This window comes from Phyllobates terribilis, unplaced genomic scaffold (assembly GCF_046119375.1).
Source record: "Phyllobates terribilis strain yellow unplaced genomic scaffold, ASM4611937v1 Scaffold_34__1_contigs__length_13252353, whole genome shotgun sequence".
Classification (NCBI taxonomy): domain Eukaryota; kingdom Metazoa; phylum Chordata; class Amphibia; order Anura; family Dendrobatidae; genus Phyllobates; species Phyllobates terribilis.
The window spans coordinates 4,210,018-4,233,502 of record NW_027362794.1 but is presented as its reverse complement, the minus strand read 5'-3'; the positions used below and the strand labels follow the sequence as shown (position 1 = coordinate 4,233,502).

The window sequence follows — 23,485 nt, the reverse complement described above, 5'->3', positions numbered from 1 at the left end:
TCACTTTTTCTTTTTTATTTTTCCTAAAAAAATATCTGGAACACTTTTCATTTTCTTCTATATGTTGTACTCTAGAACGAAAAATTATCTCTTTTCCTTTTTGTTCTAGCCATTTTGAAATCTCTTCTTTTAAGTTTGAAATATCAAGTTGTACATCTATCCCATTGTCTCTGAGCTTAAATAATGTTTGTAGGCGGGTATTTAAAATTCTATATTCTTCATATTTTTCTTTGGCTCTACATATACTCTTTTTAATAAAAAAATCTTTTATTTTTACTTTCATTCTATCCCACCATACACTCATAGTCTCATTTGTTTTTTTCCCTTTTCTACATTTCCTATAAAACTCAATAAAATCTGATAAAATCTGCGGGTCGGTTAAAAGGGATACGTTCATTTTCCAGCTTTTCTTACCACATTTTTTGTTGTCATTTACTTTTATGGTAAAGGATAAAAGTTTATGGTCTGAAAATATATTAGTTAAAACTTCACATTTGGCAGGTATTGTTTTGTCTGAACCAAAAATAAAATCAATCCTAGAGCTACAATTAGCATTGTTCCAAGTGAAACCGGCGTCCTCTGGGCTGTCACTATGACACTCTTTATATATGTCTATCAATTTAGCATCTTTGACTATATCATGTAGCATACCTGAGGTTTTATCGTAGTTCCTGCTTACAGAGCTGGAGCGCCGGTTTTCACCTTTTAAAACACAATTAAAATCCCCTGCTAAGATAAAAGGTTCAGAGTTATTAATAAATAAAGGTAAAAGATCAAGCATTTCAGCTCTTTCATTTTTCTCTGGGGATCCATAAAAATTTAAAAACTGCCATCTAATACCATCAATAAAAGCTTTCACTAATAAAATACGACCTGGTAAAATTTCCTGAATAAAATCAATTAAAACGTTCCCTTTAAAAAGTATGGCTACACCCGCTGATCCTGCAGCATTCGATCCGGACCAGACAGATGGCCCACACTTCCACTCATCTTTATATTTTTGATATGACATTTCATGTGGGATATTACATTCTTGCAGAAAAAATACAGATGCAGTAAAACACGTAAAAAAATTAAAAAGAGCAGTTCTTCTCGTGTTAGATTTTATGCCTCTCACGTTGAGGGAAATACCTTTGAGTTCAGCCATCATTAGAAAATGTAGAAATTTTACTTAGGTAACTAAGAGCAACGGATTTACCTGTCCGATGAACCTGATCAGACCACTGGGCTTGCGCCTCCCTCCTCATCTGATAGTATCGTCACGAGAGTCTCCGTGGAGGAGGAAAGATTACCACATTTATATAAACCCGACGCTACACTGGCATAGCTCGGAGGGCTGGCTGGCAGAACCCGCTGGGTCTCCATTGGCTGGCCATGCAGTTCCTCATCAGGTGGGTCCCCGAGGGGTTCCGCCGCCCCTGTTTGACCTGTAGAAGGTCGTCCTATAGGAGGAGGTTGCGCACAAGGCAGAGCCTCTGACTCTTCAGAGGCAGCAAGATCCCGGTCCCCACCTGTAGCAGCGGAGACCGAAACCCCTGAGGGTCCAGCGTCCACGTCCCCTTCTGAAGAAGTGTCCATCTGTTCACCTCCTGCTGCCTCCTCCGAACCACCCTTTTTCTTTTTCTTAGGACCCACCTTTATCCACTCAGCGCCCTCAGCCCTAGGAGACCCAGACTGGGCATGGGCTTCTGCGTCGGCCTTTTGCCGGTCCCTTTTGACCTTACCAGTAGTGCCCTTCTGCTCCTTCTCAGCCCTCCTTTTGGACTCTCGCAGGTCCTGCAGCCAGGTTTTGGGATTTGGTATTTTACCTGTCATAGACTCTGGAGACATTTCACTATTTGGTACGCCCTTATTGTCTCCAGAGGCTCCAGGTTGTTGTTCCTCCTCCTGAGGGGTGGTCTGATCTTTTGGTCCTTGGTCGGACGTCTTGGACTTTCCCTTTTGCTCATCTTCCCGAAATCTGTGAGGGCAAGAAAAATAAAAGTGACCTGGAGTCTGGCAAAAACTACATTTCTTTTCCTTAGGGCATTCTTTTGTCTCATGTTCTTCACTAGCACAATTTCTACATGATACATTACAGTTTTCTTTTGAATGACCATAGCGCCCACAATTTCTGCAATATACTGGCATCCCAGAAAAGAAGAAATCCCCATTTGTTTGTCCAATTTTAAAACGGGCAGGGGGAAGCCGTATACCACCTGGTGTATTTGGATCTCTTATACACTTCACAAGAAATTTCCACTTAGATGTCCATATGTTATATTCATTAAGTATCTTCCCAATACATTTAACACTTTTAAAATAAATTGCTAAAAATGACATAATTTCTGGAGCAGAAACAAAAGGCGAAAATACTTTTACGACAACAAGTCTTACCTCATCCAGGACGTGCTCAACAATTTGTATCCCTTTCAGAACAGGACTATTTTCAACTTTTTTTAACTTTTCTAGAACATCTCTGAAAATACCTTCTCCGGTGAATGTGATGTCATAGTCACCTCTTCTAGGATAATCCTGAATGGACAGAATTTCATTCCTCTGCACGCCAAGAAGGTTCCTGAGCACGTCCTGGACTACATACCCTAATTTCCTCATATCCGAGCCACCCGCCATGAAGTGAACTCGGATAGAGTTTTTTAGCCTCGCATAAAGAGGCACGAGGTTAGGGTCAACCTCCATGGAAACCGCAACAAGGTTGCAAATTGCAGCCGCTTGCAATCTGCGCTCCCAGTGTTCTTGCAGCGAAAGACACCTGGAAGCTGGGGGATCGCAACACGTTACCCTGGGACTAAGCCCTCTCCCTAATAGCAGCAAGCAGGTTAAGTCCACCAAAGTGGACGATCCTGCCAGGCCAAGGAGAGGGGTACCCGAGTACCCTTCAACTACAATCTCCTGCAATAAAGCACTTGATCGTAGCCAAAAGGCCGAGAAGCGATAACCAGAATTGGTTTCGAACTACGGAGCCACCTAAGGATCCTGAAAAGTCCATTTTTGGAGATGAGCTCCTGGACTCCCGTTAAGAAGACATGTTGTCAACCTCTAGATCCCTTACATGCCTGCACTTTTCGGCTTGCTGCTGCTGCAATCCACGCGTTTTAGATCTGCATAACTCCACCTCTTAAACACAGCACCCTCACCCCCTGCTGTTCCCACCCGCCTCAACACCGTTGGAAGGGAGGAGAACCAATTAAGGCGGGGGGTGGGGTGGAACGAGCAGCTGTCTACCCTTAGCAGGAGGGCTGCTGATTACTTACCTCTCCTGCTGCTGCTGGCTGTCCAGCAGCAGACTGAAGGTGGCTGCTGCTGTGCGCAGGTATATAAAGGCTCAGAGCCTATTATGACACGCGCAGCCAGCGTTCCATTGCCACATTCCATCTACTGCAGGCAGGATACCTGGCTGGCTGAATGTCACTGAGAAGCTCACAGAGACCGCCATAAGCAACAGTTTAACAGAATGCCACAGACTAATCAACCCAACTTTTTGGGTTGGGTTCTCTTTTATAGTCTGCAGGCATTAAATGAAAGAAGTCAGTGTTCCAGCAGAGGGAGACAACGTTTCAGAAAAGGCATTGTAGCAAACCAAAAAAGAAATTTTAAGCGCAGCAGAGTAACCAGCGCACATACCTGTTAGCTCAGGTGAGTTTAAAAGGCTGCTGTTGATAACAAGGGCATTTGCTAAATAGATGGTGTGTGTGCAACAATATACTGAAAGGTCAATTATATTGTGCAGCTTATCTCACCACCTGTAGTTATTTAGGTGAAAGCTCCAAAATGCTTGCCTAATATGTCTGTTTATCCAAAAGGAAGTACAGAGGGAGAGCTAGATAGATAGCATTGTGTTACATTACATGGCAATGCAATGCACAGTTGCTGAAGTTGAACCAAAATGAGCTTGTCATCTATGGCTTCTGCAACTTTGAACATGAAAAATCCAATGAGGAGAAGAAAAGCGAAGCCAAAGAGTCCATCCCAAAATCCGACAAACAAGCAAAATGAACAAAAAACATTGAATTCAATTCTTTCTGATTTTAGAAACTGCATTAAAGAAGGGGTGCACCGGTCCTGGAGATACTGCAATACCAGGTCAATGCGTGGAGTGGACAGAGCAAGCTCTTTTTCCATCTCCCTGTTCTAAAAATCCATTTAATATATGGTCCCCAGATAGGGGACGTATCAGATATTAAACTGATAAGAACAGATACTACACTTGATCTTAGCCAAAAGGCCGAGAAGCGATAACCAGAATTGGTTTCGAACTACGGAGCCACCTAAGGATCCTGAAAAGTCCATTTGTGGAGATGAGCTCCTGGACTCCCGTTAAGAAGACATGTTGTCAACCTCTAGATCCCTTACATGCCTGCACTTTTCGGCTTGCTGCTGCTGCAATCCACGCGTTTTAGATCTGCATAACTCCACCTCTTTAAACACAGCACCCTCACCCCCTGCTGTTCCCACCCGCCTCAACACCGTTGGAAGGGAGGAGAACCAATTAAGGCGGGGGGTGGGGTGGAACGAGCAGCTGTCTACCCTTAGCAGGAGGGCTGCTGATTACTTACCTCTCCTGCTGCTGCTGGCTGTCCAGCAGCAGACTGAAGGTGGCTGCTGCTGTGCGCAGGTATATAAAGGCTCAGAGCCTATTATGACACGCGCAGCCAGCGTTCCATTGCCACATTCCATCTACTGCAGGCAGGATACCTGGCTGGCTGAATGTCACTGAGAAGCTCACAGAGACCGCCATAAGCAACAGTTTAACAGAATGCCACAGACTAATCAACCCAACTTTTTGGGTTGGGTTCTCTTTTATAGTCTGCAGGCATTAAATGAAAGAAGTCAGTGTTCCAGCAGAGGGAGACAACGTTTCAGAAAAGGCATTGTAGCAAACCAAAAAAGAAATTTTAAGCGCAGCAGAGTAACCAGCGCACATACCTGTTAGCTCAGGTGAGTTTAAAAGGCTGCTGTTGATAACAAGGGCATTTGCTAAATAGATGGTGTGTGTGCAACAATATACTGAAAGGTCAATTATATTGTGCAGCTTATCTCACCACCTGTAGTTATTTAGGTGAAAGCTCCAAAATGCTTGCCTAATATGTCTGTTTATCCAAAAGGAAGTACAGAGGGAGAGCTAGATAGATAGCATTGCGTTACATTACATGGCAATGCAATGCACAGTTGCTGAAGTTGAACCAAAATGAGCTTGTCATCTGGCTTCTGCAACTTTGAACATGAAAAATCCAATGAGGAGAAGAAAAGCGAAGCCAAAGAGTCCATCCCAAAATCCGACAAACAAGCAAAATGAACAAAAAACATTGAATTCAATTCTTTCTGATTTTAGAAACTGCATTAAAGAAGGGGTGCACCGGTCCTGGAGATACTGCAATACCAGGTCAATGCGTGGAGTGGACAGAGCAAGCTCTTTTTCCATCTCCCTGTTCTAAAAATCCATTTAATATATGGTCCCCAGATAGGGGACGTATCAGATATTAAACTGATAAGAACAGATCAGGTTTCAACATAATTTATTAAGTGCGTAAAAGATGGTTTACAATCAAAAACAACAACACAAACAGTACATTATTAAAACACAGAATTCCACCCATAAAAACCCCATATACGATTAGCATCCCTCCTCCCAATACATTTGACATCCCTCAAGTAATAAATATACATCTGGCTAAATCAATTTTAAGACAACCCTTCACAGAAATAGCATCACGTTTAAAAAGTAAAATATTGCGTGCCTTCCAAAGGGCGTCTTTAAAACAGTTAATCATACACCAACATATACAATACTGTTGAGGGGTCGGACATTTAAAAAGGCCATATAAAACATATTCACGGTTAAAATCTCTTAAACCGCAAGTCCATTTTAAAAGAATCCCAACTTTGTGCCAAAGTTCCTGTGCAAATGGGCAATTCCACATAAGGTGCAAGATGGTTTCGTCATTAACACATGAGTCTCTGGGGCATTTTGCTCTGGCCACCAGGCCTCTCCTGTGTTGAAACTCTCTGGTGGGGAGGCACTGGTGGACCACCATCCATGCGATGTCCTTATGTCCATTTGCTAAGAATTTCCCGAAGACATTCTTCCAAACTTGCTTCGATCTCTCTTCTGAGAAATTTACTATGGGGGTCACATCTTCATTCCTCCTCAGAAAAGATAAAAGCTTCTTGCGGTCTTTAAAAATGTCCATATTAAAATCACCAAGGCTATAAAATCGAACAGTCTTTTCTAAGATTGCTTGGTGTTTGGGGGGGCATAGTAAAACAGGGGAATTCAACGACAACTTAAACCATCTTTTAAAAATCATCCCACAAGTATATTTTAAAAAATAACTTAGCGCACTATTACCATTAAAATGTTTGAAACAAAAGCAGAAATAATTTAAATACAAATAAATATGTAAGTCGGGGACATCCCTTCCGCCGTTCATTTTATTCTTCCTCATTATTTCTCGCCATAATTTTTCCATTTTGGAGTTCCATAAAAACATAAAGATCATCTTAGTCATTTTTTTAATTAAAACATCAGAGGGGGGGTACACCATAGCTATATACAGTATGAGGGGTAACAACACTGATTTTATAATTAAAATTTTCCCCTCCATTGTTAGGGACCTCAAACCCCAAAATGATATTTTCTTTGACATTTTTTCTATGACATTCTCCCAGCTTTGAGTTCCCACATTCTCCTCGTTAAAAACAACTCCAAGAATTTTTACATTGTCTCGTTTTATAGTGAGCTGCGGGAGTTGGGCGGTGTCCCAGGATCCCAAAGTCAGACATTCAGATTTATTTAAATTAAGTTTAAAACCGGATGCCTGGGAAAAAAAAGCAATGCGCAACACCGCCCTCCGGAGGGAAGCAGGGTCCACGCACACAACCGTCACGTCATCCATGTAGCCAAAGACTCTCACATCACTGCCACCTCCGCCAGGAACAGGAACCCCTCTAATCACTTTGTCTTTCCTTATTGCGCTCAGCAGGGGCTCCATGGCGCAGATGAACAGGATGGGCGACAAGGGGCATCCCTGCTTCACTCCGGACTCAAGGGGAACTCCATCTGTTAAAAAGCCATTAAGAGAAATTTGACTAAAACAATTTTTATATAAAATCTTAATACAATTTAAAAGCATATTAGGGATACCCATTCTTTTTAAAACTCTAAAAAGAAATCTATGAGAGACTCTATCGAAAGCTTTTTCAAAATCTAAGGCTAAAAAAGCTACATTTTGACCCCGGTCTCTGGAATACCAAATTACGTCCCTTAATACGTTTAAAACCTCTGAAATACTTCTGCCTGGTACACTACAAACCTGCTCAGGCTGGATTAGTTTGGCAATGACACTCCTGAGCCGGTCTGCAACCACCTTAGCAAGTACCTTGTAATCAACATTTAGGAGAGTTATGGGTCTCCAATTCGCTAGAGTACTGCGGTCACCTTTTTTATATATCAAAGACACCACTCCTCTCCTCCACGAAAATGGCAACTGTTCACAAATAAAAGCTTCTTTAAAAAGCATAAAAAGGTCCTCTTTTAAAATGTCCCAAAAAGAAAGGTAAAATTCTACAGGTAGTCCGTCACACCCAGGTGCTTTACCCTTAGAGAAACTTTTAAAAACATAAAATAATTCCTCTAAAACAATATCGCGTTCTAAAAACTCCTGGTCTGTAAAATTTAACTTAAAATCGAGATCATTAAGAGCATCAGATAAAAAGGACTCATCTATACACTTTACTAAAAAGATGCTTATAAAAGTTAAAAGTAGCATTCAACATTCCCTGCATAGATGTTTCACCCTCTAGATTTGTGATCACTTCTCTTTTATCCATGACTTTTTTGAAGAAGAAGCGAGAGCACTTCTCCCCCTCCTCCAAGTGCTGCACTCTAGAGTTAAAAATAATCTCTTTCCCCTTTGTGTCTATGCAGTTCTGAATTTCAGTTTTTAGGCTAGCAATATCATCTCCCACCTCCACCCCTAGCTCTTTGAATTTAAAAAGTGTTTGTAGTTTGGTGTTAAGATCACTAAAACATCTTTTTTTCTCTCTAGCTTTACGTCTCCCTGCTTTTATAAAAAACATTCTGACTTTTTTTTTCAAATTTTCCCACCAGGTTACCATAGGGGCATCAGAAGGTTTTAGTCGCCGCCAGGCTTGATAGGCTTTACCAAAGTCTTGTCGAATCAGAGGGTCCTCCAGCAGGTAAGTACTTAGACGCCAGAGGCCCCTGTTGACCCTCTGTTCATCCCGGTATTCTAGGTGCACCTCCAAGCCCTTATGGTCAGAAAATATATTTGATGTTAAAACACATTTTACAGGGTTAAAATCATCTGATAGGAAAATAAAATCGATCCTGGAGGACACCCCTCTTCCGGACCACGTATAACCAGGGTCTGTCGGCAGGAGTGACCTCCACGCATCGCATAATTTAAAATCAGTTATAAAATCTTTCAATAGATGACATGACTTATCCAATTTGCGTAAAGGGTCACCCCCCGCTCGTTGTTCACTAGCACAAAGACAATTAAAATCACCCCCTACGATCAGGGGAGATGACCCAGTACAGTACAATGGCAATATCCCAAATAAATTAATTCTCTCTTGCTTATCAGGGGGAGCATAAATATTCATTACACGTAGGGTAAAACCATTAAATTTAAAATGCACTAAAACCACTCTGCCTGGTACTATTTCTGTGACAGTATTTATAGTAATATTTCTCCCACGACAGAGGAAGCCCACCCCTGCTGACTTGTTGTGATTGGAGCCAGACCAGATGGAGGGCCCCAGTCTCCAATCTGTCTTGATGTCATTATAATTTAGTGCATGTTGTATCCCGCATTCCTGTAATAAACATATGTCAAAGTCAGTGGTTTCTAAGTACTTAAATAGAGCAGCCCTACGAACTGGGCTCTTTAATGACCTCACATTCAGTGAGACAAGTCTTAATGTGGGCATTCATAGGTCAGGGTGGTGGATCTTCCATGAGGACACCTGACTCAAAGCCCTGTATGTCAAATTGCTCCAGGACATCCGGGCTAGAGGACCCAAACGACTCGATATTCTGTGAGCCGGCGGTTGCCCCCTCGTGGGTCACGGTTCCCAGCCACATTCCAGGAGACGCTGGGGCTTCGACATTCCGTCTCTTTTTCGGGGCAGACTCCACTAGGTCACTGGTGCAGTCCTCCTCTTCCTCCACCTCCTCCAGGGGGAGAGACTGGTCCATCAGGATAAGATCACCAACACAGATTCCCTGATGTTCGCCACCTAGAAGCAAAGCCCCCTCATCTGGCTGGCTAATCGCCCTGGAAGATCCTGAGGCCATCGCTGCGTGGTCCCCTGTAGCCAACCGCACAGGGGCACCACCCTCCAGCCCAACAGGATCGGTATCGGGAACCATCGACACGGAGGATACCCTCCCAGAAGGAGGACCCCTCCACTCCGGTCCATGCGAGGTCCGCCCATCGTTAAGGGACTTCGATGCAGGGGCCGCCCCAGAGGGGCCTCCGGCTCCCTGCTCCATCCCAGCCTTCTTGCCCTTCGAACCGCCCTCCGACGCCGGCCCGCCAGTGAAGACCGGCGGGCGCATCGGCTCAGCTGCAGAAGATGCAGCTTCTGCGTAGGTCCTGGTCCTGGTCCTGTTGGGGCATCCTCGGAACATGTGCCCCGCCTCACCACAAAGATTGCATTTCCTCCCAGCGGGACAGTCCTTCATTAAATGTCCGTAACAGCTGCAATTATTGCAGCGGTCTACTTTCCTGCCCGTGCAGGACGTTTGGGTATGACCCATTTGTCCACAGTTCCTGCAACATACCGGCATTCCAGGGTAAAATAAGTAGCCTCTGCTCTTACCGATCACAAATGTTGAGGGAGGGTGTAGCATTCCTCCCACTCCGCTTGGGTCCCTCTTTAGACGGGCCATGTACCTCTTCTTGCCGCACCAGAAGCCTACCGCGTTCTTCACAGTGCCCAGGTATCTCAGATCGTCACAATAACGGATAAGGTAGGTCGAGATGTCTGCAGCTTCCACAAAGGGGTTCGGGAAATGCACCATGATAGGGATCTCGTCATAGGCATACAAGAGACAAAAGGCTAGTCCATCCAATTCATCTAAGTAGTTTTTCTCATTTACCTTTTGTACGAGTTGGTGACAGCATCCCTGGCTCTTGAAGGTGATGGTGTAAGTCCCCTTGTACTCATTGTCCTGGAAGCAGAATATGTCTTCCCGCCGAAACTCCAGAACTCCAAGCAGAATCCTATGGCAGATATAGTCCAAATTCTTCTCCGTCCTCGATCCTGCTCCAACTTCAATCCTCACGGTGTTCCGCATCCGGGCATCACCCGATGAATATGTGAACGTTGCCGGCATCCTTCACTGAGGAACGTACCGACTCTTCTCTCTGAAAGGCGCAAGCCTTCATGGGATCCCTTCCCGTTGCTCCCGGACTAATCCTTCCTCCCAATAGCAGCAGGGGGGTTAAGTCCCTCCGAAGAGGAACGATCCCCCCAGGCCGAGAGAAAGGGTACCAAGAGCACCTCACAGGCAAGACCACACAGGTAAACCTGATAGATCGTGCCAAAATGCCGAGAAGCGATAACCAGAATTGGTTTCGAACTACGGAGCCACCAAAGGATCCTGAAAAGTCCATTTGTGGAGATGAGCTCCTGGACTCCCGTTAAGAAGACATGTTGTCAACATCTAGATCCCTTACATGCCTGCACTTTTCGGCTTGCTGCTGCTGCAATCCACGCGTTTTAGATCTGCATAACTCCACCTCTTTAAACACAGCACCCTCACCCCCTGCTGTTCCCACCTGCCTCAACACCGTTGGAAGGGAGGAGAACCAATTAAGGCGGGGGGTGGGGTGGAACGAGCAGCTGTCTACCCTTAGCAGGAGGGCTGCTGATTACTTACCTCTCCTGCTGCTGCTGGCTGTCCAGCAGCAGACTGAAGGTGGCTGCTGCTGTGCGCAGGTATATAAAGGCTCAGAGCCTATTATGACACGCGCAGCCAGCGTTCCATTGCCACATTCCATCTACTGCAGGCAGGATACCTGGCTGGCTGAATGTCACTGAGAAGCTCACAGAGACCGCCATAAGCAACAGTTTAACAGAAAGCCACAGACTAATCAACCCAACTTTTTGGGTTGGGTTCTCTTTTATAGTCTGCAGGCATTAAATAAAAGAAGTCAGTGTTCCAGCAGAGGGAGACAACGTTTCAGAAAAGGCATTGTAGCAAACCAAAAAAGAAATTTTAAGCGCAGCAGAGTAACCAGCGCACATACCTGTTAGCTCAGGTGAGTTTAAAAGGCTGCTGTTGATAACAAGGGCATTTGCTAAATAGATGGTGTGTGTGCAACAATATACTGAAAGGTCAATTATATTGTGCAGCTTATCTCACCACCTGTAGTTATTTAGGTGAAAGCTCCAAAATGCTTGCCTAATATGTCTGTTTATCCAAAAGGAAGTACAGAGGGAGAGCTAGATAGATAGCATTGCGTTACATTACATGGCAATGCAATGCACAGTTGCTGAAGTTGAACCAAAATGAGCTTGTCATCTGGCTTCTGCAACTTTGAACATGAAAAATCCAATGAGGAGAAGAAAAGCGAAGCCAAAGAGTCCATCCCAAAATCCGACAAACAAGCAAAATGAACAAAAAACATTGAATTCAATTCTTTCTGATTTTAGAAACTGCATTAAAGAAGGGGTGCACCGGTCCTGGAGATACTGCAATACCAGGTCAATGCGTGGAGTGGACAGAGCAAGCTCTTTTTCCATCTCCCTGTTCTAAAAATCCATTTAATATATGGTCCCCAGATAGGGGACGTATCAGATATTAAACTGATAAGAACAGATTTTTTTTTTTTTAATTTGGCTATCCCCTGGAGAGGGATAAAACCGTTTATTAAAACTTTAACAAATTACAAGCATAATTAGACAAATACCAAACGTTAAAAGACAAATGAAATTTACAAAAAAAAAAAATACAAAGATTTTAAATAATTAGGTTCCATTGGTCAACAAGCCATTTTTTGGAAATATGTACATTCTTCTTTTTGTCAATTAAATAATAAGTATACATTTCACATAAACATAAACTTAAAACATCATTCACTGATAAAACATCTTGTTTAAAAATAGCAATATTGCGCGCTTTCCAGAGAGATGACTTGGCGCAGTTCACTGTCTTCCAAGCCATTGTGTACTGGTCCATTGTGGGGCATTCCATAAGTCCGTATAGCACAGTTTTATATGTAAAGTCCTTGAGGTCTGCCACCCTTTCCAGTAGGGGGAGCAGTCTTCTCCAGAAATCCTTTGCAAAATTACATGTCCATAATAGATGTTCCACCGTTTCCTCTTCTTGGCATCCGGCTCTTGGGCAGATGGCAGACCTCACAAATCCTCTTCTGTATTGGAATGCCCGGCAAGGAAGACAGCGGTGCATGCAACTCCAAGCCAGATCTCTCTGTTCATTAAAAAGATAAAAAACGTTAATCATTTTCCAGATAGACATAGATTTGTCATCATCATATCTGTCAACATTACATATTTCCTCACTTTTACGTATTTCTTTAATTAGTTTCTTACTATTTCTTAATTCCTCTATTTTCTTAGTCCCTAAATTAAAATCGGACACTATTTTCCTTAAAATCTCATAATGCGTCGACAAATTAAAAGCATGGGGCACAGATATATTAACTTCATACCATCCAAACTTTCTCATAAAAAATCCTGTATTAAAACGCATAAAAAAGGACCAATAGTGATTCTTAAAAAGGGCATTAAAACAGTAAACGAACAGATGGATTAAAAGAAACCTATTAAAATCTGGAAAATCTTTACCACCTTTTACTTTTGATTTCATCATGATTTCTCTTTTCAGCTTTTCCATTTTTGAGTTCCAAAAGAAGGTAAAACAGGTTTTGGTTATCTTTTTTAAAACATTAACAGGCGGGGGGAAAACCATGCTAAGATACAATAAAAGAGGTAAAATCACCATCTTTAAAACCAATACTTTACCCTCCATTGTAAGTCTCCTCATGTTCCACATACATATTTTCGTATTTACTTTCTGTGTAACTGTTTCCCAACTATTATAACCATCATTATTTTCAGTGAATGATATACCTAAAATGGAAATGGATTCGGAGACATTAATTGGTACATCACGTAAAATCATCCCCCCAACACTTAAAATGTTACACTTATTAAAATTGATTTTAAAACCAGAAGCTAGGCAAAAGGATTGCACTTGATGGAGAGTGGCCGTAAGTGATGGTGCATCTGTACACAAGACCGCCACGTCATCCATGTAGCCTACAACCTTGGCCTCCAAACCACCGCTTCCAGGCAGAGGGACACCGCATATCTGTTTATTTTGGCGTATTGCACATAACATTGGTTCCAGTGCACAGATAAACAGTAGGGGGGACAGATGGCATCCCTGTTTCACCCCTGACCGTAAAAATACCTCTTGTGTCTTAAAACCATTCACTAAAATCTTACTTGTACAATCCTTGTAAAATGCTTTAAGCGATAGTAAAAACCCTTCTGGTATGCCCATTTTCTCTAAAACTTTAAAAAGATAAAAGTGTGAGACACGGTCAAATGCTTTTTCAAAATCAATAGATAAAATCGCCATTTTCCCCTTTCTGTCTTTCACATCCTCAATACAGTCTTTCACTAAATTCAGATTGTCCCATATACTGCGCCCCGGCACCCCACACACTTGATTAGAATGAATAACTTTGCTGATGACTTCTTTTAGACGATTTGCACAAATTTTAGCCATTATTTTATAGTCACAATTTAAAAGTGTTATTGGTCTCCAGTTTTCTAATTTTGATTTATCACCTTTTTTGTATAGGAGGGAGACTTCACCTTTCTTCCAGGAATTTAATAAAACCTTATTATTAAAAACCTCAGTAAACAAATAAAACAAATCATCTTTTAAAATATCATAAAAACATACATAAAATTCTATTGGGATGCCATCAGGACCAGGGACCTTTCCATTTTTAAAACTTTTAATAGTTTTTAATACTTCTTGTTCCGTTAAAACTTGGGATAAAAACTCTTGGGATGCGGGATCTAAAACAGCCGTTAGTCCTTTCAGCGAATCATCCATTAATTTATTATCTATATTTTTTCCATGAAAAAGATTAGAAAAAAAAACCTCTACTTTACCCAGCATATTTTTTATATTATTCTCACCATCTATATGGTCAATTATCACTTTTTCTTTTTTATTTTTCCTAAAAAAATATCTGGAACACTTTTCATTTTCTTCTATATGTTGTACTCTAGAACGAAAAATTATCTCTTTTCCTTTTTGTTCTAGCCATTTTGAAATCTCTTCTTTTAAGTTTGAAATATCAAGTTGTACATCTATCCCATTGTCTCTGAGCTTAAATAATGTTTGTAGGCGGGTATTTAAAATTCTATATTCTTCATATTTTTCTTTGGCTCTACATATACTCTTTTTAATAAAAAAGTCTTTTATTTTTACTTTCATTCTATCCCACCATACACTCATAGTCTCATTTGTTTTTTTCCCTTTTCTACATTTCCTATAAAACTCAATAAAATCTGATAAAATCTGCGGGTCAGTTAAAAGGGATACGTTCATTTTCCAGCTTTTCTTACCACATTTTTTGTTGTCATTTACTTTTATGGTAAAGGATAAAAGTTTATGGTCTGAAAATATATTAGTTAAAACTTCACATTTGGCAGGTATTGTTTTGTCTGAACCAAAAATAAAATCAATCCTAGAGCTACAATTAGCATTGTTCCAAGTGAAACCGGTGTCCTCTGGGCTGTCACTATGACACTCTTTATATATGTCTATCAATTTAGCATCTTTGACTATATCATGTAGCATACCTGAGGTTTTATCGTAGTTCCTGCTTACAGAGCTGGAGCGCCGGTTTTCACCTTTTAAAACACAATTAAAATCCCCTGCTAAGATAAAAGGTTCAGAGTTATTAATAAATAAAGGTAAAAGATCAAGCATTTCGGCTCTTTCATTTTTCTCTGGGGATCCATAAAAATTTAAAAACTGCCATCTAATACCATCAATAAAAGCTTTCACTAATAAAATACGACCTGGTAAAATTTCCTGAATAAAATCAATTAAAACGTTCCCTTTAAAAAGTATGGCTACACCCGCTGATCCTGCAGCATTCGATCCGGACCAGACAGATGGCCCACACTTCCACTCATCTTTATATTTTTGATATGACATTTCATGTGGGATATTACATTCTTGCAGAAAAAATACAGATGCAGTAAAACACGTAAAAAAATTAAAAAGAGCAGTTCTTCTCGTGTTAGATTTTATGCCTCTCACGTTGAGGGAAATACCTTTGAGTTCAGCCATCATTAGAAAATGTAGAAATTTTACTTAGGTAACTAAGAGCAACGGATTTACCTGTCCGATGAACCTGATCAGACCACTGGGCTTGCGCCTCCCTCCTCATCTGATAGTATCGTCACGAGAGTCTCCGTGGAGGAGGAAAGATTACCACATTTATATAAACCCGACGCTACACTGGCATAGCTCGGAAGGCTGGCTGGCAGAACCCGCTGGGTCTCCATTGGCTGGCCATGCAGTTCCTCATCAGGTGGGTCCCCGAGGGGTTCCGCCGCCCCTGTTTGACCTGTAGAAGGTCGTCCTATAGGAGGAGGTTGCGCACAAGGCAGAGCCTCTGACTCTTCAGAGGCAGCAAGATCCCGGTCCCCACCTGTAGCAGCGGAGACCGAAACCCCTGAGGGTCCAGCGTCCACGTCCCCTTCTGAAGAAGTGTCCATCTGTTCACCTCCTGCTGCCTCCTCCGAACCACCCTTTTTCTTTTTCTTAGGACCCACCTTTATCCACTCAGCGCCCTCGGCCCTAGGAGACCCAGACTGGGCATGGGCTTCTGCGTCGGCCTTTTGCCGGTCCCTTTTGACCTTACCAGTAGTGCCCTTCTGCTCCTTCTCAGCCCTCCTTTTGGACTCTCGCAGGTCCTGCAGCCAGGTTTTGGGATTTGGTATTTTACCTGTCATAGACTCTGGAGACATTTCACTATTTGGTACGCCGTTATTGTCTCCAGAGGCTCCAGGTTGTTGTTCCTCCTCCTGAGGGGTGGTCTGATCTTTTGGTCCTTGGTCGGACGTCTTGGACTTTCCCTTTTGCTCATCTTCCCGAAATCTGTGAGGGCAAGAAAAATAAAAGTGACCTGGAGTCTGGCAAAAACTACATTTCTTTTCCTTAGGGCATTCTTTTGTCTCATGTTCTTCACTAGCACAATTTCTACATGATACATTACAGTTTTCTTTTGAATGACCATAGCGCCCACAATTTCTGCAATATACTGGCATCCCAGAAAAGAAGAAATCCCCATTTGTTTGTCCAATTTTAAAACGGGCAGGGGGAAGCCGTATACCACCTGGTGTATTTGGATCTCTTATACACTTCACAAGAAATTTCCACTTAGATGTCCATATGTTATATTCATTAAGTATCTTCCCAATACATTTAACACTTTTAAAATAAATTGCTAAAAATGACATAATTTCTGGAGCAGAAACAAAAGGCGAAAATACTTTTACGACAACAAGTCTTACCTCATCCAGGACGTGCTCAACAATTTGTATCCCTTTCAGAACAGGACTATTTTCAACTTTTTTTAACTTTTCTAGAACATCTCTGAAAATACCTTCTCCGGTGAATGTGATGTCATAGTCACCTCTTCTAGGATAATCCTGGATGGACAGAATTTCATTCCTCTGCACGCCAAGAAGGTTCCTGAGCACGTCCTGGACTACATACCCTAATTTCCTCATATCCGAGCCACCCGCCGTGAAGTGAACTCGGATAGAGTTTTTTAGCCTCGCATAAAGAGGCACGAGGTTAGGGTCAACCTCCATGGAAACCGCAACAAGGTTGCAAATTGCAGCCGCTTGCAATCTGCGCTCCCAGTGTTCTTGCAGCGAAAGACACCTGGAAGCTGGGGGATCGCAACACGTTACCCTGGGACTAAGCCCTCTCCCTAATAGCAGCAAGCAGGTTAAGTCCACCAAAGTGGACGATCCTGCCAGGCCAAGGAGAGGGGTACCCGAGTACCCTTCAACTACAATCTCCTGCAATAAAGCACTTGATCATAGCCAAAAGGCCGAGAAGCGATAACCAGAATTGGTTTCGAACTACGGAGCCACCTAAGGATCCTGAAAAGTCCATTTGTGGAGATGAGCTCCTGGACTCCCGTTAAGAAGACATGTTGTCAACCTCTAGATCCCTTACATGCCTGCACTTTTCGGCTTGCTGCTGCTGCAATCCACGCGTTTTAGATCTGCATAACTCCACCTCTTTAAACACAGCACCCTCACCCCCTGCTGTTCCCACCCGCCTCAACACCGTTGGAAGGGAGGAGAACCAATTAAGGCGGGGGGTGGGGTGGAACGAGCAGCTGTCTACCCTTAGCAGGAGGGCTGCTGATTACTTACCTCTCCTGCTGCTGCTGGCTGTCCAGCAGCAGACTGAAGGTGGCTGCTGCTGTGCGCAGGTATATAAAGGCTCAGAGCCTATTATGACACGCGCAGCCAGCGTTCCATTGCCACATTCCATCTACTGCAGGCAGGATACCTGGCTGGCTGAATGTCACTGAGAAGCTCACAGAGACCGCCATAAGCAACAGTTTAACAGAATGCCACAGACTAATCAACCCAACTTTTTGGGTTGGGTTCTCTTTTATAGTCTGCAGGCATTAAATGAAAGAAGTCAGTGTTCCAGCAGAGGGAGACAACGTTTCAGAAAAGGCATTGTAGCAAACCAAAAAAGAAATTTTAAGCGCAGCAGAGTAACCAGCGCACATACCTGTTAGCTCAGGTGAGTTTAAAAGGCTGCTGTTGATAACAAGGGCATTTGCTAAATAGATGGTGTGTGTGCAACAATATACTGAAAGGTCAATTATATTGTGCAGCTTATCTCACCACCTGTAGTTATTTAGGTGAAAGCTCCAAAATGCTTGCCTAATATGTCTGTTTATCCAAAAGGAAGTACAGAGGGAGAGCTAGATAGATAGCATTGCGTTACATTACATGGCAATGCAATGCACAGTTGCTGAAGTTGAACCAAAATGAGCTTGTCATCTGGCTTCTGCAACTTTGAACATGAAAAATCCAATGAGGAGAAGAAAAGCGAAGCCAAAGAGTCCATCCCAAAATCCGACAAACAAGCAAAATGAACAAAAAACATTGAATTCAATTCTTTCTGATTTTAGAAACTGCATTAAAGAAGGGGTGCACCGGTCCTGGAGATACTGCAATACCAGGTCAATGCGTGGAGTGGACAGAGCAAGCTCTTTTTCCATCTCCCTGTTCTAAAAATCCATTTAATATATGGTCCCCAGATAGGGGACGTATCAGATATTAAACTGATAAGAACAGATACTACACTTGATCTTAGCCAAAAGGCCGAGAAGCGATAACCAGAATTGGTTTCGAACTACGGAGCCACCTAAGGATCCTGAAAAGTCCATTTGTGGAGATGAGCTCCTGGACTCCCGTTAAGAAGACATGTTGTCAACCTCTAGATCCCTTACATGCCTGCACTTTTCGGCTTGCTGCTGCTGCAATCCACGCGTTTTAGATCTGCATAACTCCACCTCTTTAAACACAGCACCCTCACCCCCTGCTGTTCCCACCCGCCTCAACACCGTTGGAAGGGAGGAGAACCAATTAAGGCGGGGGGTGGGGTGGAACGAGCAGCTGTCTACCCTTAGCAGGAGGGCTGCTGATTACTTACCTCTCCTGCTGCTGCTGGCTGTCCAGCAGCAGACTGAAGGTGGCTGCTGCTGTGCGCAGGTATATAAAGGCTCAGAGCCTATTATGACACGCGCAGCCAGCGTTCCATTGCCACATTCCATCTACTGCAGGCAGGATACCTGGCTGGCTGAATGTCACTGAGAAGCTCACAGAGACCGCCATAAGCAACAGTTTAACAGAATGCCACAGACTAATCAACCCAACTTTTTGGGTTGGGTTCTCTTTTATAGTCTGCAGGCATTAAATGAAAGAAGTCAGTGTTCCAGCAGAGGGAGACAACGTTTCAGAAAAGGCATTGTAGCAAACCAAAAAAGAAATTTTAAGCGCAGCAGAGTAACCAGCGCACATACCTGTTAGCTCAGGTGAGTTTAAAAGGCTGCTGTTGATAACAAGGGCATTTGCTAAATAGATGGTGTGTGTGCAACAATATACTGAAAGGTCAATTATATTGTGCAGTTTATCTCACCACCTGTAGTTATTTAGGTGAAAGCTCCAAAATGCTTGCCTAATATGTCTGTTTATCCAAAAGGAAGTACAGAGGGAGAGCTAGATAAATAGCATTGCGTTACATTACATGGCAATGCAATGCACAGTTGCTGAAGTTGAACCAAAATGAGCTTGTCATCTGGCTTCTGCAACTTTGAACATGAAAAATCCAATGAGGAGAAGAAAAGCGAAGCCAAAGAGTCCATCCCAAAATCCGACAAACAAGCAAAATGAACAAAAAACATTGAATTCAATTCTTTCTGATTTTAGAAACTGCATTAAAGAAGGGGTGCACCGGTCCTGGAGATACTGCAATACCAGGTCAATGCGTGGAGTGGACAGAGCAAGCTCTTTTTCCATCTCCCTGTTCTAAAAATCCATTTAATATATGGTCCCCAGATAGGGGACGTATCAGATATTAAACTGATAAGAACAGATACTACACTTGATCTTAGCCAAAAGGCCGAGAAGCGATAACCAGAATTGGTTTCGAACTACGGAGCCACCTAAGGATCCTGAAAAGTCCATTTGTGGAGATGAGCTCCTGGACTCCCGTTAAGAAGACATGTTGTCAACCTCTAGATCCCTTACATGCCTGCACTTTTCGGCTTGCTGCTGCTGCAATCCACGCGTTTTAGATCTGCATAACTCCACCTCTTTAAACACAGCACCCTCACCCCCTGCTGTTCCCACCCGCCTCAACACCGTTGGAAGGGAGGAGAACCAATTAAGGCGGGGGGTGGGGTGGAACGAGCAGCTGTCTACCCTTAGCAGGAGGGCTGCTGATTACTTACCTCTCCTGCTGCTGCTGGCTGTCCAGCAGCAGACTGAAGGTGGCTGCTGCTGTGCGCAGGTATATAAAGGCTCAGAGCCTATTATGACACGCGCAGCCAGCGTTCCATTGCCACATTCCATCTACTGCAGGCAGGATACCTGGCTGGCTGAATGTCACTGAGAAGCTCACAGAGACCGCCATAAGCAACAGTTTAACAGAATGCCACAGACTAATCAACCCAACTTTTTGGGTTGGGTTCTCTTTTATAGTCTGCAGGCATTAAATGAAAGAAGTCAGTGTTCCAGCAGAGGGAGACAACGTTTCAGAAAAGGCATTGTAGCAAACCAAAAAAGAAATTTTAAGCGCAGCAGAGTAACCAGCGCACATACCTGTTAGCTCAGGTGAGTTTAAAAGGCTGCTGTTGATAACAAGGGCATTTGCTAAATAGATGGTGTGTGTGCAACAATATACTGAAAGGTCAATTATATTGTGCAGCTTATCTCACCACCTGTAGTTATTTAGGTGAAAGCTCCAAAATGCTTGCCTAATATGTCTGTTTATCCAAAAGGAAGTACAGAGGGAGAGCTAGATAGATAGCATTGCGTTACATTACATGGCAATGCAATGCACAGTTGCTGAAGTTGAACCAAAATGAGCTTGTCATCTGGCTTCTGCAACTTTGAACATGAAAAATCCAATGAGGAGAAGAAAAGCGAAGCCAAAGAGTCCATCCCAAAATCCGACAAACAAGCAAAATGAACAAAAAACATTGAATTCAATTCTTTCTGATTTTAGAAACTGCATTAAAGAAGGGGTGCACCGGTCCTGGAGATACTGCAATACCAGGTCAATGCGTGGAGTGGACAGAGCAAGCTCTTTTTCCATCTCCCTGTTCTAAAAATCCATTTAATATATGGTCCCCAGATAGGGGACGTATCAGATATTAAACTGATAAGAACAGATAAGGTTTCAACATAATTTTATTGTGCATAAGTCAGATTACAAGACAATCAATGCGAAACCTTTCAAGTACAAAAAAACCCATAAAAACATTTAACAATTATACATTACAGAGAATAATCAATATAAAATAGAATTCCACATATAAAAGCACCATCTACGGTTCGCTTCCTTCTTGCCCATATCTTTTACATTTTTTAAATAATAAACATACATTTCACTAAAAGCCAGTTTAATACAATCAAGCACAGAAATAAAATCACGATTAAACAATAAAATATTCCTTGCTTTCCAAATTGCATTCTTGGCACAGTTTATTATACACCAGCAGATTTCAGATTGGTATGCAGTAGGGCAATTAAAAAGTCCGTATAAAACATATTCATAATAAAAGTCCTTTAAACCGCAAACCCACTTTAAAAGAATCCCCAATTTCACCCAGAGTTCTTGTGCAAAGGTGCAGTTCCAAAAAAGGTGCATAACGGTCTCATCACAATGGCAAGAGTCTCTTGGGCATTTTGCCCGTGCCACCAGGCCTCTCCGGTGTTGGAATTCTCTGGTTGGGAGGCACTGGTGGACGGACATCCAGGCAAGGTCTTTATGGACATTGGCGAGGAACTTCCCGAAGACATTCCTCCACACACGTTTGGATCTGTTCCATGAGTAGTTGCAAACTGGGGATGTCTCTTCTTCTCTCCTCAAGTGGACAAATAGCTTCTTCCGGTCCAGAAGGATGTCAGCTCCAAGGTCTTTTAAATTATGAGTCTTTATAACTTTTTCTAAAATAATAAGGTGCTTTGGTGGACACAATAAAACAGGCGCTGATAAGGATGGCCTAAACCATCTCTTAAAGATAAAACCACACGTGTATTTTAAAAACAGGCCAAAAGTACTATCAGACTTAAAAGCTTTAAAACAAAAACAGAAAAAATTTACATATAAAAACAGGCGAAGATCGGGAACATCTTTTCCTCCATTCTGCTTTCTCTTATACATTTCTGATCGTTTAAGCTTTTCCATTTTAGAGCCCCATATAAACATAAAAATACAACGAGTTAGTTTTTTTAGCATTAAGTCAGAGGGAGGATACACCATGGCAATATAAAAAATCATAGGTAATAAAACAGATTTAATAACAAGGACTTTCCCTTCGATCGAAAGATTCCTCAGGGTCCAAAAGGAAAGTTTCTTTGCCATTTTATCTTGAACCTCTCCCCAACTCACAAGCCCATCATTATTTGCATCAAATACAACCCCTAAAATTTTTACATTGTCATATTTCACATTAACAGTCGGTAAGTCATTTCTATCCCACGCCCCCATAATCAAACACTCAGTTTTATTAAAATTCATTTTAAAACCAGAAGCTTGACTAAAAAGATTGGTGCACAATACTACTCTCCGGAGTGAAGCAGGATCAGTGCAAATAGCCGTCACGTCATCCATATATCCAAGCACTTTAACCTGAGCCCCTCCCCCTCCTGGGACAGGAACCCCCCGGACTACCTTGTCTTTCCGGATCATGCATAAAAGGGGTTCCATAGCACAAATAAACAGAATTGGGGATAATGGACATCCCTGCTTCACTCCGGATTCCAGTGGGATAAAATCAGTTAAAAAACCATTGACAGAGATTTGTGAAAACATATTGTTATATAAACTCTTAATGCGAGATAAAAACCAGTCTGGGATTGCCATTTGTTTTAAAACTTTAAAAAGATACTCATGAGAAACCCTGTCAAACGCTTTCTCGAAGTCTAGCGCTAACAGGGCCAGCCCTTGATCCCTGTCTTTACTGTACCATATTACGTCTCTGATCGTATTTAGGGTCTCTGTAATACTCCTCCCTGGTACACCACATACTTGTTCGGGTTGTATTAACACATTAATAACAGTTTTAAAACGACATGCAATAATCTTAGCTAAAACCTTGTAATCCATGTTAAGGAGGGTGATAGGTCTCCAATTTTTGAGGTCGTCCCGAGCGCCCTTCTTCTTGTATATTAAGGACACTATCCCCCTCCTCCATGACTTGGGTAACTTATCACACAAAAAAACCTCTTTAAAAAGTGCTAAAAGATCCTCTTTTAAAATATCCCAAAAGGATAAATAAAATTCCACAGGAAGACCATCAGCTCCTGGGGCTTTCCCTCTTGAAAAACTTTTAAAAACACTAAAAAGTTCTTCTAAAGTAATATCTTTTGTTAAAAACCCCTGATCTGCAGAATTTAGCCTAAAATCCAGGACATTAAGAGCATCTTGTAAAAACACATTATTAACACTTTTTTTGCTAAAAAGGTTTCTATAAAAATTAAAAGCTACCCTCTTCATACCTTGTATTGTGCTATCTCCATCTAGGCAGGTAATCGTTTCTTTCCTCTCCACCACTTTTTTGAAAAAGAAACGTGTACACTTTTCTCCTTCTTCTAAAAATTGCACCTTAGAATTAAATATTAT

The 23,485-nt window shown here is 42.3% G+C and overlaps 6 non-coding genes across 6 annotated transcripts; all 6 read right to left on the bottom strand.

The window, feature by feature from the left end:
- Positions 1–4,046: 4,046 nt before the first annotated feature.
- LOC141180983 (U2 spliceosomal RNA) lies at positions 4,047–4,237 on the bottom strand. Its single transcript, XR_012256603.1, has one exon. It is a non-coding gene; the product is annotated as a U2 spliceosomal RNA (small nuclear RNA).
- A 1,109-nt stretch (positions 4,238–5,346) lies between these two features.
- Positions 5,347–5,536, bottom strand: LOC141181970 (U2 spliceosomal RNA). The gene has a single exon (XR_012257482.1). It is a non-coding gene; the product is annotated as a U2 spliceosomal RNA (small nuclear RNA).
- A 6,166-nt stretch (positions 5,537–11,702) lies between these two features.
- Positions 11,703–11,894, bottom strand: LOC141181992 (U2 spliceosomal RNA). Its single transcript, XR_012257498.1, has one exon. It is a non-coding gene; the product is annotated as a U2 spliceosomal RNA (small nuclear RNA).
- A 6,383-nt stretch (positions 11,895–18,277) lies between these two features.
- On the bottom strand, positions 18,278–18,468 carry LOC141180981 (U2 spliceosomal RNA). Its single transcript, XR_012256601.1, has one exon. It is a non-coding gene; the product is annotated as a U2 spliceosomal RNA (small nuclear RNA).
- A 1,109-nt stretch (positions 18,469–19,577) lies between these two features.
- Positions 19,578–19,768, bottom strand: LOC141180980 (U2 spliceosomal RNA). The gene has a single exon (XR_012256600.1). It is a non-coding gene; the product is annotated as a U2 spliceosomal RNA (small nuclear RNA).
- A 1,109-nt stretch (positions 19,769–20,877) lies between these two features.
- On the bottom strand, positions 20,878–21,063 carry LOC141182013 (U2 spliceosomal RNA). Its single transcript, XR_012257511.1, has one exon. It is a non-coding gene; the product is annotated as a U2 spliceosomal RNA (small nuclear RNA).
- Between the last annotated feature and the right edge of the window lie 2,422 nt (positions 21,064–23,485).